General features: G+C 40.0%; 1 protein-coding gene across 1 annotated transcript in view; it reads left to right on the top strand.

Moving 5' to 3' along the window:
- The window catches only part of LOC136875414 (uncharacterized), a 169429-nt gene that overhangs the window by 143173 nt on the left and 10398 nt on the right, over nt 1-15858 (top strand). The window lies entirely within an intron of this gene.

Raw genomic sequence — 15858 nt, 5'->3', positions numbered from 1 at the left:
TGGGTTGTTCTGAGTTTTTGCTTAACAAACTCGCTCAATGTCCAGATTTCACAACCGTAAAGCAGTACAAGGAGTACACTCTGGTCAAAGACTATCTTCTTCAGGTGGGTTGGCATGTTGGATTTGAAGATTAAAGAATTTCTTCCGTAAGCTTGCCATCCTAGTTTGATACGTCGGAAGATTTCCGGTCTTCTCTTTCATGTTTACAAGCTGCCCAAGATAGACAAACTCATTGACCTGTTGTAATGTGGAGTTTCCCACATGCAGCTTTCCTGCTGGGGCCCATTTGTTGAGCATTACTTTGGTTTTAGAAAGGTTCATGGATAGTCCCACTTTTTGACAGGCTGAGACAAGATCTTGTATTATACTTTGTAGTTCATCGATGTCGTTGGCCAAAAGTGTAATGTCATCTGCAAACCTTAAATTATTCAGCCTTTTCCCATTGATTTTGATTCCTGTACTTTGCCAGTTGATTTTTGACATGGCCATTTCTAATACTGCTGAGAACAGCTTGGGAGATATGGGGTCGCCTTGCTTTACACCTCTTTGAATGGGAAAATCCGTGGTTGGCACCTTGACGTTTGCGAAGGCTGAAGAGGTTTCGTAGATATGCTGGAGTACTCTTATGTAGGCAGCATCGATGCCGTGTTTGGCTAAGGCTTGCATAACAGCAGCGTGGCTCACTGAGTCAAAAGCCTTTTCAAAGTCCACAAAGGCTAGACAGAGCGGCATTTGATATTCATTACTTCTGCTGATCACTTCACGAAGGGTGAGTATGTGGTCGATTGTTCCAAAACCTCGGCGGAAACCTGCTTGTTCAATTGGCTGGGCAAAATCAAGCGTTGAACTGATTCTATTTGTCAGTACCTTGGTGAAAACCTTGTAAAGGACAGAAAGCAAGCTAATAAGACGATAGTTTCTGATGTCATGTATGTTCCCGTTTTTGTGCAGGAGAATTATCATTGCTCTGTTCCAAGACAGAGGGATGAATGCATTGCGTAGACAAGACATGACTATTTTTGCCAAGTGGCTTAAAGTTTCAACACCAGCAAGTTTGAGAACGTTAACTGAAAGGTTATCGCTACCTGCGATTGACTCCTTTTCATACTGTTTATAGCAAGTTTGATCTCAGATGGGAGAACTTCCGGGACTTGGGAAAATCAGCCTTCTCGTACAACTTGCTATAAAAGTTTCTGATGAACTCAAGAAGTTCTTCCCTATCGGTAATTCAGCCGTTGTCCCAATCTAATGCAATTAATTGCTTCTTCCCGATGTGTAGCTTCCTTTTAGCAGACTTCAAACTTGATTTGTCAGATAAACAAGTTCTTGGAGTATCTTCATTGAATTTCTTTAAGTCGGTTTTAATTCTCTTTCTTATGGTTTTGCACAGCTCAGAGTACTGTATTTTGTCACAGTCAGACTGAATTTTCATTTCTCTCCTCTTCTTTAGCAGGTTCCTGGTATCGTCACCGAGTTTCTTATCCCGAGTGTTATTCTTTTCCAACCCTCCAATTACTTCAGTCGTATCAATTAGCATTTTTGCCAGATTTTCACCAGTTGTTTCATGTAGGCTTTGTTGAAGGGCTTGATGGAATTTATCTTTATTTTCTTCTATTTGTTTAAGATTTATTTGTTTCTTTTTCTCCCGCTCTAGTTTAAGTCGATGTTTCTTAATGTTTAACTCGGCTCTAGCCCTTACTAATCGGTGGTCACTACCAGTATTGAATCATTTTTTTTTCTTTTTGCTAGTTGCTTTACGTCGCACCGACCCAGATAGGTTTTATGGCGACGATGGTACAGGAAAGGCCAGGAGTGGGAAGGAAGCGGCCGTGGCCTTAATTAAGGTACAGCCCCAGCATTTGCCTGGTGTGAAAATGGGAAACCACGGAAAACCATTTTCAGGGCTGCCCATAGTGGGGGTCAAACCTACTATCTCCCGAATATTGGATACTGGCCGCACTTAAGCGACTCCAGCAATTGAGCTCGGTAGTATTGAATCTGTTGAGGACTGATACATCTTTAATGATTTGAGGAATGTTATAGAGAACAAAATCAATCTCATTGGTGAATTCAAAATTGGGACTTCTCCATGTCCATTTACGCCCTGGGTGTTTCTTAAAGAATGTATTCATTATACCCATGTTGGTGTATTCAGCAAACTGGACCAATCTCTCCCCTCTCTCATTTCTCTCGTCTATCCCATAGTTTCCAATAACAGTTTCACCAGTCTTACAGGTCTTACCTTCGCATTGAAGTCACCCATTACTATCTGAAAGTGACAGTCACTCCCCTTCTCACAGGTTTCATGTAGACTCTCATAAAAGGATTCTAACTCCTGGTCTGAATGGCTTGATGTGGGGGCATATACTTGCACAATGTGCATTTCGTATCTCTTAGAGATTTTTAGAACTAATCGCGCAATTCTACCTGAAGTACCTTCCAATACGGAGACCTTGTTTACGAGATGTCGATTGATTAGGAATCCTACTCCATTAAGCCGTCCTTCTGGTTCACCACAGTAATAGAATAAATTACCAGAATTCAAAAGGTAACACCCTTCACCTTTACGGCGTACTTCAGATAGACCGATTATGTCCAGTTTATCTTTCTCAGTTCATCTTCAAGCTCTTCTAATCTGTCATTGCCTAATAGAGAACGACAGTTGTACGTGCAAAGTTGGTAGGTTTGGATTTTTCCTATGGTTGTTTCTCTTTCATGAGACATCAGAGTAGCACCCACCCGGATTATGGGGCTACGGTATTTTACCTCCGGAATGTTGGAATTGCACCTTAATGTCACTCATTGTCTTTTGTCTTGTCTTTTGACATAAAGGGTGTGAAGCTTAATCACCACGCCTGTTTCATTAATGGATTGGTGATCCTCCCGCACTGATCGGCTCGCCGACCCAGCTTCCCACTGGGATTGGTTACCTGAACATTCCGCTGGGTTGCTCGGCTTAACGGGCGCACCACTTGTAGGTTACGTGCTTGGAGTTGGAGCGTGAGAGGCTAGAGGACTGAAACTTGCCGAGTCCTTATGTTATTGTTGCAAGATGGATTGCAACGACGCGTCACACTCCCATTACGCCCCTAGGACCAATAATATAGGTATTTAAAAATTAAATTTTAGGTGCCTTCCCCTAAACTAAAGTTTTGTCCAGGGTGAATAAAATTGTTTATAGCTTAGACTGTAGTTTCTTATTCCCCAACTTTATATACTGATTTTCATTAAATTCTGTTAACCTATTTTCTTGTGGCTCAGTATTGATATGGACTTAGCAACAAAAATACAAATTCATGAATATCTGTGTTGTCATAGCCGGTACGATAAAAATGTATAAGGCATAAATGATTGGAAATTTAATTCTATATAACTTTAGTTATGTAGTATTTATCGATGGGACCACTAATATATATATATATATATATATATTCCTTTACGGCCATTAGAGACCACGTTAGATAACAATTACATGTTTCTGGAAGCCTTCCTCACAGCCCAGAACTTCAGCATCCTCGCTCTGGCAGCCTGTCTTCTTTCGTCCGTCCACCCACGGTTAAGTTTTGGTTCGTCATGGAATCCCTGAAATCTGTCGATCACTGACCTAAACTTTGTTCGGTTTGAGATGTCTTCCGAATTTAGTCCCACCTGTCTTAGATCCTTTCTCACCTCCCTGAACCATTTGTCCGACACTTTAGGTCTGCTGTCTAGTATTGTGAAAATCCTTTTCGTTAGTCTCTTCTCATCCATTCTAAATAAATGCCCATAGAATTTAAGTCTCCGTTTTCTCATGGACTCAGTTAGCCTTTCATTGTCTCGGTAAAGTTCTTCCCTTCCTCGCAGCCTATACTGTCCATCCACAATCTTTGGACCCATTATTTTGCGAAGGATCTTTCTTTCAAATTTCTCAGCTTCTCTCAGTCCCGCTTTTCCTGTCATTTGGAGGCATTCACTAGCATACAGACATTCCGTTTTAATCACTGTATTGTAGTGCCTTAGTTTAGCTCGTCTGGAGATGGTTTTCTTCTTGTATATAAGATATGTCCTACGAAAAGCCGCAGCCATTTTCTCCCGTCTGGTGTTGTTTGCTTCTCTTTCATTTGTTTTCAGTTGCACTATTTCACCCAAATACTTAAAACTATCAACTCTTTCTATTTTACCGTGTTCTGTCTTCAGGTACCGAGGGGCTGTTTTGATGTTTGTTATATATTTAGTTTTTTCGAAAGAAATCTGTAGTCCTGCTTTTTCTGCTTGTAGTTTTAGTACATTCAGCTGTTCTATTGCTGTGTCAGTATTCCTAGATAGCAGCGCAACGTCATCAGCAAAGGCAAGGCAATTAATCATGACACCACTTTTTGACCCTCCAATGTATACTTGGTTAAGTAATCCTTTTCTGTCCAGTTCTTTTTCCCACTCCCGGATAATCTTCTCCAACACACAGTTGAAAAGAATTGGTGACAATCCATCACCCTGCCTGACTCCTGTTTTAATGATATAGATGTTGATTCCCATAGGGAATCTGAAATATTTGTCCTGAATGAGTAAATTTATAATACCAATATAAATGGCCCGTTATTGGACATTATAAATTTTCCAGCTAACTCATTCTTGGTTGCCAGCGTTTCGCCCTCGTGTGCTAGGGTGGGCTCATCAGTTGGTACCTAGCACACCTACCAATACGCTGGCTAGTGCATACCGTGGAGGCCACTGCGTAGGCTAACTGGAGCCACCAGCAGTGCCAATGCACTAAGAGACTTTGTCTCATCACTAAAAATTGATGCCTGCTTGGCCATCAGATGATATAGATGTTGATTCCCATAGGGAATCTGAAATATTTGTCCTGAATGAGTAAATTTATAATACCAATATAAATGGTCCGTTATTGGACATTATAAATTTTCCAGCTAACTCATTCTTGGTTGCCAGCGTTTCTCCCTCGTGTGCTAGGGTGGGCTCATCAGTTGGTACCTAGCACACCTACCAATACGCTGGCTAGTGCATACCGTGGAGGCCACTGCGTAGGCTAACTGGAGCCACCGGCAGTGCCAATGCACTAAGAGACTTTGTCTCATCACTAAAAATTGATGCCTGCTTGGCCATCAGATGATATAGATGTTGATTCCCATAGGGAATCTGAAATATTTGTCCTGAATGAGTAAATTTATAATACCAATATAAATGGTCCGTTATTGGACATTATAAATTTTCCAGCTAACTCATTCTTGGTTGCCAGCGTTTCGCCCTCGTGTGCTAGGGTGGGCTCATCAGTTGGTACCTAGCACACCTACCAATACGCTGGCTAGTGCATACCGTGGAGGCCACTGCGTAGGCTAACTGGAGCCACCGGCAGTGCCAATGCACTAAGAGACTTTGTCTCATCACTAAAAATTAATGCCTGCTTGGCCATCAGATGATATAGATGTTGATTCCCATAGGGAATCTGAAATATTTGTCCTGAATGAGTAAATTTATAATACCAATATAAATGGTCCGTTATTGGACATTATAAATTTTCCAGCTAACTCATTCTTGGTTGCCAGCGTTTCTCCCTCGTGTGCTAGGGTGGGCTCATCAGTTGGTACCTAGCACACCTACCAATACGCTGGCTAGTGCATACCGTGGAGGCCACTGCGTAGGCTAACTGGAGCCACCGGCAGTGCCAATGCACTAAGAGACTTTGTCTCATCACTAAAAATTGATGCCTGCTTGGCCATCAGATGATATAGATGTTGATTCCCATAGGGAATCTGAAATATTTGTCCTGAATGAGTAAATTTATAATACCAATATAAATGGTCCGTTATTGGACATTATAAATTTTCCAGCTAACTCATTCTTGGTTGCCAGCGTTTCGCCCTCGTGTGCTAGGGTGGGCTTATCAGTTGGTACCTAGCACACCTACCAATACGCTGGCTAGTGCATACCGTGGAGGCCACTGCGTAGGCTAACTGGAGCCACCGGCAGTGCCAATGCACTAAGAGACTTTGTCTCATCACTAAAAATTGATGCCTGCTTGGCCATCAGATGATATAGATGTTGATTCCCATAGGGAATCTGAAATATTTGTCCTGAATGAGTAAATTTATAATACCAATATAAATGGTCCGTTATTGGACATTATAAATTTTCCAGCTAACTCATTCTTGGTTGCCAGCGTTTCGCCCTCGTGTGCTAGGGTGGGCTCATCAGTTGGTACCTAGCACACCTACCAATACGCTGGCTAGTGCATACCGTGGAGGCCACTGCGTAGGCTAACTGGAGCCACCGACAGTGCCAATGCACTAAGAGACTTTGTCTCATCACTAAAAATTGATGCCTGCTTGGCCATTAGATGATATAGATGTTGATTCCCATAGGGAATCTGAAATATTTGTCCTGAATGAGTAAATTTATAATACCAATATAAATGGTCCGTTATTGGACATTATAAATTTTCCAGCTAACTCATTCTTGGTTGCCAGCGTTTCGCCCTCGTGTGCTAGGGTGGGCTCATCAGTTGGTACCTAGTGATGAGACAAAGTCTCTTAGTGCATTGGCACTGCCGGTGGCTCCAGTTAGCCTACGCAGTGGCCTCCACGGTATGCACTAGCCAGCGTATTGGTAGGTGTGCTAGGTACCAACTGATGAGCCCACCCTAGCACACGAGGGCGAAACGCTGGCAACCAAGAATGAGTTAGCTGGAAAATTTATAATGTCCAATAACGGACCATTTATATTGGTATTATAAATTTACTCATTCAGGACAAATATTTCAGATTCCCTATGGGAATCAACATCTATATCATCTGATGGCCAAGCAGGCATCAATTTTTAGTGATGAGACAAAGTCTCTTCGTGCATTGGCACTGCCGGTGGCTCCAGTTAGCCTACGCAGTGGCCTCCACGGTATGCACTAGCCAGCGTATTGGTAGGTGTGCTAGGTACCAACTGATGAGCCCACCCTAGCACACGAGGGCGAAACGCTGGCAACCAAGAATGAGTTAGCTGGAAAATTTATAATGTCCAATAACGGACCATTTATATTGGTATTATCCTGTTTTAATTTCGAACTGCTTGGAGTTCTCTCCCATGAACTTAACTTTCGAATGTGTCCCAGTTAAAGTCTGCTTAATAATTGCTGTTGTTTTGGCGTCAATTCCAAATTCCACTAATATATTGAATAGCACTTCCCTGTCGACTGAATCATACGCCTTTTTAAAGTCTACAAAAACGACTACCAGATCCTTTGAGAGATGATTCTCTAGTACACGTTTCAGACTCCAGATTTGATCAACGCACGATCTTCCCTTCCTAAATCCCGCTTGATACTCGCCTAGTTGATGATCCACTTGTTCCACAAGTCTCCTCTGTAGTGCTTTAGAGAGTGTCTTATAATTTACAGATGTGATGGAAATGCCGCGGTAGTTGTTAGGATCTGCTCTATCACCTTTTTTGTGTAGAGGATGAATGATAGCATTTTTCCAGTCTTCAGGGATTACCTCCATTTCCCATATCTTTTCCATTTCTCGCCTTAAAATTGTTATTGCGATTTCTCCACCACTTTTCAGCATCTCTGCTGTGACAGAGTCTTCCCCTGCAGCTTTGTTGTTCTTTAAGTCTGTAATTATTTCACGGAGTTCTTTTTCGTCAGGGGGTATTGAGTTTTCATTCCGTTGCTTTGGATCCTCTTTTGGCCATTAATTTTTAGGTTTTTCACAGTTCAACAATTTCTCAAAATATGTAGCTAATATCTCACAATTTTCCATCTTCCCTTCGAAATCCCATGGTAGATGGTTGATATCCATGTATGTGCTCTTTAAAGGTCCTATAAAAGATTCTAGTATTGTTCTTCTTAAATTCCGTGTCAATACTTCGAATTTCTTCAGATATTTGATTCCTTTTGGCTTGCCGGAGGATCTTTGCTGTCTGTTTGCGTACCTCCTTGTATGTCTCAAATTTATCTTCTGTTTTATCTGTGTACCATGCTGCAGCTCTCCTATCAATTGCTACATCACAGTCTGTAGTCCACCATCGGTGTCTGCGAGTTCGTCGCAATGGTGCAACATCCTTAGCTATATTAGCCATATTCTCTCGAATATCCTCACAAGTCTCCATTTTCTTCTCCCGCATACGTCTTTGAAAGTCGTTTCTGTTTTCTTGAAGTTTTTCATGGTTTACTTTTATTGACGCATTCGGAGAGAGTCCCTTCTTGTTTAGCGGTAACGGCTTGAATTTTATGCGGGTCAAGAAGTGATCAGAGTCAAGATTGGCTCCTTTCCGTACTACCACATTCATAATTTCTTTAGTGTTTCTCCTTGAAATTGCAACATGGTCCAGTTGATATTCACCTAGGTCTTTCCGTGGAGCGCACCACGTTTTCTTTTTCCTTGGCAGTCTTTTGAAGTACGTGGACATTAATTTAAGATCGAATGTCTCACATAAGTCAATAAGTAACCCATGTATTGTACGTGTTAACAATTCTCGCAAATGCACCTTTAATTGTAGGGGATACTGTATACAGTATTGTACAATATACTGCACTGTACTCACATGAGAAAGTTGTAGATGGGCTGTTGCAGCTGCGATGTACTGTTTTAAAGAGACAAAAACACTTCTATGGAAACCTCTATTGAGCACACTGTACACTATTACCGTTCACCATGTTAAAATTCAGAACAACATACGAGTTTTTGAAACTTTAAATCAATATGTAGATGTAGCAATCTCTAGCACAGTACAGTAACTTATTAGCACTTGAAAAAAATCCTTAATATTTATTTGTTTTGTCCATTTCGGTTTAGCAATGATATTTTCACTATGTGAAATTCAATCCTACACGTCTTTAATCGTTTTGTTGATAATAGAATTCTTTCAGTCACTTAACAAAGCCGAGAGCCTCACTGTACGATTTTCTTCAAAGTTGTCCTTAGCATCACCTTCACTCTCGCTTTCATCAGAATCGTCTTTTTTGTCCTTCCCTTGGATTGACTGAAGAATCGTTTTCGTGTCTCCACTCTCACATTCTCTTGGAATATCTGAATCAATTTCGATATAGGTGTTCACTTGTACACTCTAACCTGCTGCATTAATCAACAGCTGTTGTGTTGTTTCCATGCTGTCAGGAAGGGTATCCGATTCTATTTCGGGATGTCCACCACTAGCGGGAAACCCAGCTTTCAGAAAGCAGTTACGAATTGTTGAGGCCGTAACGTTTCTCCATGCATTGGTTTTCCACGAAATTGCTTGGAGAACATTCAGTCCCTTTGTCATTGTTTGAAGGGTTACTTCAATCCCATTAAGTTCTGATATTATGTGCTTCATCACTAACTGTCTGTACATAATCTTGAAGTTCTGGATCACTCCTTGGTCAAGCAGCTGAGAAACTGATGGTACATTTGATGGGAAACAGACAATCTTCACATTTTGCAACTTTTGTATCCGGATGCGATGCTGCATTATCGAGGAATAATAACACTTTTCACTCCTGGTGTATCATTTTGCTGTCCAATTGTCCTAGCCACTCTGTCATTATTTCTCTGGTCATCCATGCTTTCCTATTCGCGTTCCATTCAAAGCCAAACTTCGTAACGTCCATATTCCTAAAACACCTTGTTTCTGCAGCTTTTCCTATCACAAGGGGCTTCTCCCATTCTCCACTCATACTTGCAAGTAACAGGACCTTAAGACATTCTTTCACAACTTTTCCACGAGTACAACGATTTCCTTTGAAACACAGTTTCATCGGATAAAGCACGGAAAAATAATCCAGTTACATCGGCATTCAAAATATTTTCCGGAGCATACCCACCTATGATTGAAGGTATTTTTTCTTGCCAGTTTTCAACAATCTCCATATTAACACTGATGATTTTCCGCAAATCACTCTGAAGTTGATACCATGTTGCTTTCTGCATCTTTCTAGCCAGCCATTGGAGGCTTTGAAATCTCCAATACCTAATTCTGGCTCGAATTCTAACGCTTTTGTTTGTATCATTTGTCCTGACACAGGGACATTCTGACTTCTTATTTTAGCGAACCACTCTAACGTTGCCTTGTCAATGAAAGCTCCACTACTACTTTGAAACAGTTTAATGCGCTGTTCGTTGCCATTTAAATGCCATTCTTTCACTAGTTCCTCTTGCTTTTTCACAATTTCAACTGCCTTTGTCTTTCCAATCTTGAACGCTTCAGACAGTTTATGCACACCACACTTCTCACGTTTACGGTAGTCTGTTATGCCTACCTTTTCTTTTAGAGTTAGAAACTTCCTTGGAGCCATGTTTACACCAACTTACTAATGTAAAACTGAACACATCAAGTCAATGAAAAGTAACCTGACAGTGAAGGTACGAATTCCAGCGCTGTCGAGCATGTCAGATCACACAACTTCTGGAAGTGATAGCGTAGCTTAGTGTTGTCTTCCAAGAATGTGTACAGCCTGGACCAAAGTTACGGTGTCTGCGATTCTTGAAAGTACTGTCTGTGCAAAAAGTAAGCGAATACATACTGTACAGGACACAAATATAGCTTTTTTAAAAAGGTCGTGGCTACGGTGTGTCCGCTTCTGTAATAAAGGGTGACCGTATAAGAGGGGTAATACCAATATAAATGATCCGTTATTGGACATTATAAATTTTCCAGCTAACTCATTCCTGGTTGCCAGCGTTTTGCCCCCGTGTGCTAGGCTGGGCTCATCAGTTGGTACCTAGCACACCTACCAAGACGCTGACTAGTGCATACCGTGGAGGCCACTGCGTAGGCTAATTGTAGCCACCGGCAGTGCCAATGCACTATGAGAAACTTTGTCTCATTACCAAAAATTGATGCCTGCTTGGCTATCAGATGATATAGATGTTGATTCCCGTAGGGAATCTGAAATATTTGTTCTGAATGAGTAAATTTATAATACCAATATAAATGATCCGTTATTGGACATTATAAATTTTCCAGCTAACTCATTCCTGGTTGCCAGCATTTCGCCCCCGTGTGCTAGGCTGGGCTCATCAGTTGGTACCTAGCACACCTACCAAGATGCTGACTAGTGCATACCGTGGAGGCCACTGCGTAGGCTAGTTGTAGCCACCGGCAGTGCCAATGCACTATGAGAAACTTTGTCTCATTACCAAAAATTGATGCCTGATTGGCTATCAGATGATATAGATGTTGATTCCCGTAGGGAATCTGAAATATTTGTTCTGAATGAGTAAATTTATAATACCAATATAAATGATCCATTATTGGACATTATACATTTTCCAGCTAACTCATTCCTGGTTGCCAGCGTTTCGCCCCCGTGTGCTAGGCTGGGCTCATCAGTTGGTACCTAGCACACCTACCAAGACGCTGACTAGTGCATACCGTGGAGGCCACTGCGTAGGCTAATTGTAGCCACCGGCAGTGCCAATGCTGGCAACCAGGAATGAGTTAGCTGGAAAATTTATAATGTCCAATAACGGATCATTTATATTGGTATTATAAATTTACTCATTCGGAACAAATATTTCAGATTCCCTACGGGAATCAACATCTATATCATCTGATAGCCAAGCAGGCATCAATTTTTGGTAATGAGACAAAGTTTCTCATAGTGCATTGGCACTGCCGGTGGCTACAATTAACCTACGCAGTGGCCTCCACGGTATGCACTAGTCAGTGTCTTGGTAGGTGTGCTAGGTACCAACTGATGAGCCCAGCCTAGCACACGGAGGCGAAACGCTGGCAACCAGGAATGAGTTAGCTGGAAAATTTATAATGTCCAATAACGGATCATTTATATTGGTATTATAAATTTACTCATTCGGAACAAATATTTCAGATTCCCTACGGGAATCAACATCTATATCATAAGAGGGGTAAATTACTCATACACAACATAGTATTTAATTACGGACCTAGGAAATCGTCCGCTAATGAGGGGTGTCCGCCAGTGAGAGGTGTCCGTTAAGGCAGGTTTTACTGTATTTGAGAATTAAATTTTAGGCCTTCCCCTAAACTACTGTTTCATTTATAGCCTAGATTGTAGTGGCTCATCCCCCGACTTTACATACTGATTTTCATTAAATTCTCTTCAGCCATTTTCTCGTGATGCATGTACATACATACAAACAGAGACTGAAATGACGGAAAAGTAAAAAGTGCATTTCCTTGTTATTGTGGACATGACCGATACAGAAATACCATTATTTTCAAATTCTGAGCAATGTACAGACAAAACTCTTTATTTTATATGTATAGATGGTGATTGCAGCCATGAACTTGCTTATGGGCAGAAAGGTTAAGGATAACCTGGATTGGGTTTTTAAAACGCAAAGACATCACCATAAAAATGAAGATCCACTTGGTGTTCCCTTATGTAACGTATGGCTATGAGAGACTCTTGGTAAGGAAATCTGAGCAGCAGAGACTGGTCTTATTCAAATCGTGTTGCTGGAGAAATATACTAACAATTCCAACAGTTCATTGTTGAAAAAACCCTTTGAAAAGTCAATACTTAAATTAATGCCTAAGTACTGTGGTCAAATAATTGTTGTAAGACTTGGTAAAGGTGAGATGCTTGGAAAGATTGACAGCAAGAGGAGGAGAGGGCGGCAGAGTATGAAATGAATTGATGGTGTCAAGGAAGCCTGTGATCTGAGTTTGGAGAAGCTGCGGGAAGTATAAGAAGATTGACCAGAAGGGTGAATTTTAGTACACGGCGTCTCCAAGATTTGGAAACGACTGAACAACAGTGATTTGATTCGCTGCTTCTAGCTTTTTGTTTTCAAGTTTCCTCTGATAAATAAAAGCTGCTTCGGCTTACTGTCAGTTTTTCTCTAAAACCCAGGTTTTAAGATATACACATTAATGAAATATGTCAAGCAAATAGAATTTATCTAAAAGGTCCTCGGAACCAAGTATGTAGACTCGGAGGAACATCTTGTGACAAACTAAAGGTGGGAACTCGAGTGATATGGAACTTACATCTGTAATGGGACTAGGCTCCACAGCATCATCATTGAAGCTACCATCCTTATAGAAAAGCTTCCCGTCATATCTCACATCCTGATTATTCCCACAGACTTGCTGTTTCAATTTAGGCAAGTCTTCAGTTTCCTGTAAAAGTTTCTTTTGTCATCACTGTCAATATATATATAAGGGTCAAACCTTTGAATTATTTATTTATTTATTTACATAGTTTACGCCCACATTGGAGCACTTAAATCAAACCCAAATACATTTATGTTAACAAAGAATTAACTGAAGATTTAGCTTGCATCATCTTCTTCCTTTCCCAAAATCTCTTCATTCTGGCTGACCTTTCTTCATCAGATATGACATATTGTTTGTGTTGTACAGTTTTTAATGACAATCTTATTTATTTGTTCTTGAGAATCCTTTTTTCTTCTCTATTTTTAATTTGCTTCATTGTAATATTCGGCTCTTCTAAATCATTCTGAATTTCTTTAAACCAATTATTTTTTGTTTTAATTTTCCAAAGGTAATTAAATAGTTGTTTTATTATCCTATTATCATTTAATCTAGAAAGATGACAGAAAAAAGGCAATTCTTCTTTTTCTCATCATATCTATTATAGAATCACTTTCCCTATAAACCACTGCATTAGGCAATAATCTCCATTGTCCATCCACCAGATGTTTTTTATTAATGATTGTTCTGAGTATCCTTCTCTCAACCTTTTGCAGTGTATCAGTTGTTGCTTTGGTGTTCAATTTAAATAGTGTTTCACAAGCATAAGTCGCTTCAGGTTTAATGACGGAACAGTAATGTTGAAGTTTAGCATTTATTGAAAGAGATTTTTTTCTTGTACGTTGGCCATGTAATTCGTTGTGCTTTTTTTAACTTAAATGTTCTGCTTTCTATTGATGATTTTTCATTGGTGTTCCAAGTTATAATTTCACCAAGATATTTAAACTTATTCACAATTTTAATTTGTTTGGTATTGGCTAAGGTAATGGTTGGTGCTGTAACAGGGAAGGTTGGCATTATTTCTGTTTTTTCATATGAAATTTGCAATCCAACTTTTCTTGCTATGTTATCAAGTTCTTCTATCTGCAATTTAGCTTCTTCCATATCATTATCAAGTAGTGCAAGATCATCAGCGAATGCTAAACAATTGAGTCTTATTTTTCTGCCAATCTTGATGTTAGGTTGACACATCTTATTCCATTCCCGCATGATTTTTTCCAACACACAATTAAACAATAATGGTGAGAGTCCATCTCCCTGCCGAAGTCCAGTATTAATGTCAAATGGCTTTGAGAGTTCATTTCTAAATTTGACTTTAGATTTAGTGTTCTTAAGGGTAATTCCAATAAGGCGAATAAGTTTCGGATGTAAAACAAATTCTTTTAGGATATTCATTAATGACTCACGATAGATACTATCATACACCTTTTTAAAATCAACAAAAGTGATAACTAACTTTTTGTTTCTAACCCTATGATGCTTCATAATCCACTTTAACCCTTAACTTGGCACAACAAACTTTTAATCTGAGATTTTTGCCACATGTACATATTCTTCATCTTGTGTGCTTTCTAACATCTATAAAAATACTTAAAAAATATTTAGTTGGTTTTTATAGTAAAAATCTACAAAAATATATATGTATCCGTATGGATACAGTGCCAGGCATTTTGATATTGACTTTCACTTTTAATATGTATCCATATGGATACATTGCCAAGATTTACATAAACATGGAAACTATAAATTCTCAATCTAAAGGTATCAATGAACTGATGTAATAATAATAATAATAATAATAATAATAATAATAATAATAATAATAATAATAATAATAATAATAATAATAATAATAATAATAATAATCGTATGGCCTCAGCTACCGTGTGTAGACATTTCAATTTGACGCCATCTGGCTGTCTGCTCGTCAATTTCGATGTTCCGTTTTACTCTAGGCCCCCACTAGATGGCAGACCGAGTAAACCGAAACTCTCTTGGGCGTCTATGGCTGAGATTTAATTAATTTTGTCGGGTAAACACCAAATGTGTCACCAGAGATCTTTTACATGCCGACATCGTACGACATGGAGTGTCGAATGGACTTTTTTCCGCCCTTCAAAAATCCGACTACCTCTGCCGGGTTTGAACCCGCTATCTTGGGATCCGGAGGCCGACACACTACCGCTGAGTTAAAAATATTTAATAACACATGAACCCACACTTCAATATCATGATCAAAATGATTGTTCAGCTCAGCTCAGAAAAGTTTCTTGTGATGGAAGTGGTAAAAGCAGTTCTTGTCCTTGGTTATGCACAGTCTTGCCCGACACTTGATGCATTCCATGCGGGTTTGTCCATTCTTGCAGTAACAACAGCGCCCCTTTTCACAATGTTGTGGGAAGTGCTCTTGACGATCATAGCGAACATCTGCATCGACTTGAGTCCTTGGGCATCCTGTTGCAGGTATTGTCGTTGAATGATTCACTGAATGCTGCTTGCCTTTTGCCATCAATTTCTCAGCAATGTTCCATCGAAACTATTTCAACGAATCATTCTTTATGTTTTCTTTCCTACAATCACGTCTCTACATAAGCCAGGCATTACACACACACACATCTATGATTTGAGCGAATATAGCAAGGTACCACCTATGAGTTCGTAATGCAGTCCGGTACAATGCTATCAACATATCTGCAAGATCTACCCCTCCCATAAAGGCATTGTACTTAAGCACTATATTGGGGCAAGGTACATTGATCTTTGCACGAGATTCTACACATTGTTGCTGCATCGTCTTGACCTGACCAAAGCCTGCTTTCTTGGTCACAAGTTTCTTCTTCTCGTGTCGTTTAATTGTTCCCAAAGGTTCAACCTCACAGAAAGTACTTGCAAGGCAAACACTTTTTTGTCTTG

This window comes from Anabrus simplex, chromosome 6, assembly GCF_040414725.1.
Source record: "Anabrus simplex isolate iqAnaSimp1 chromosome 6, ASM4041472v1, whole genome shotgun sequence".
Taxonomy (NCBI): Eukaryota; Metazoa; Arthropoda; class Insecta; order Orthoptera; family Tettigoniidae; genus Anabrus; species Anabrus simplex.
This window is presented reverse-complemented; position numbering and strand designations above follow the sequence as displayed.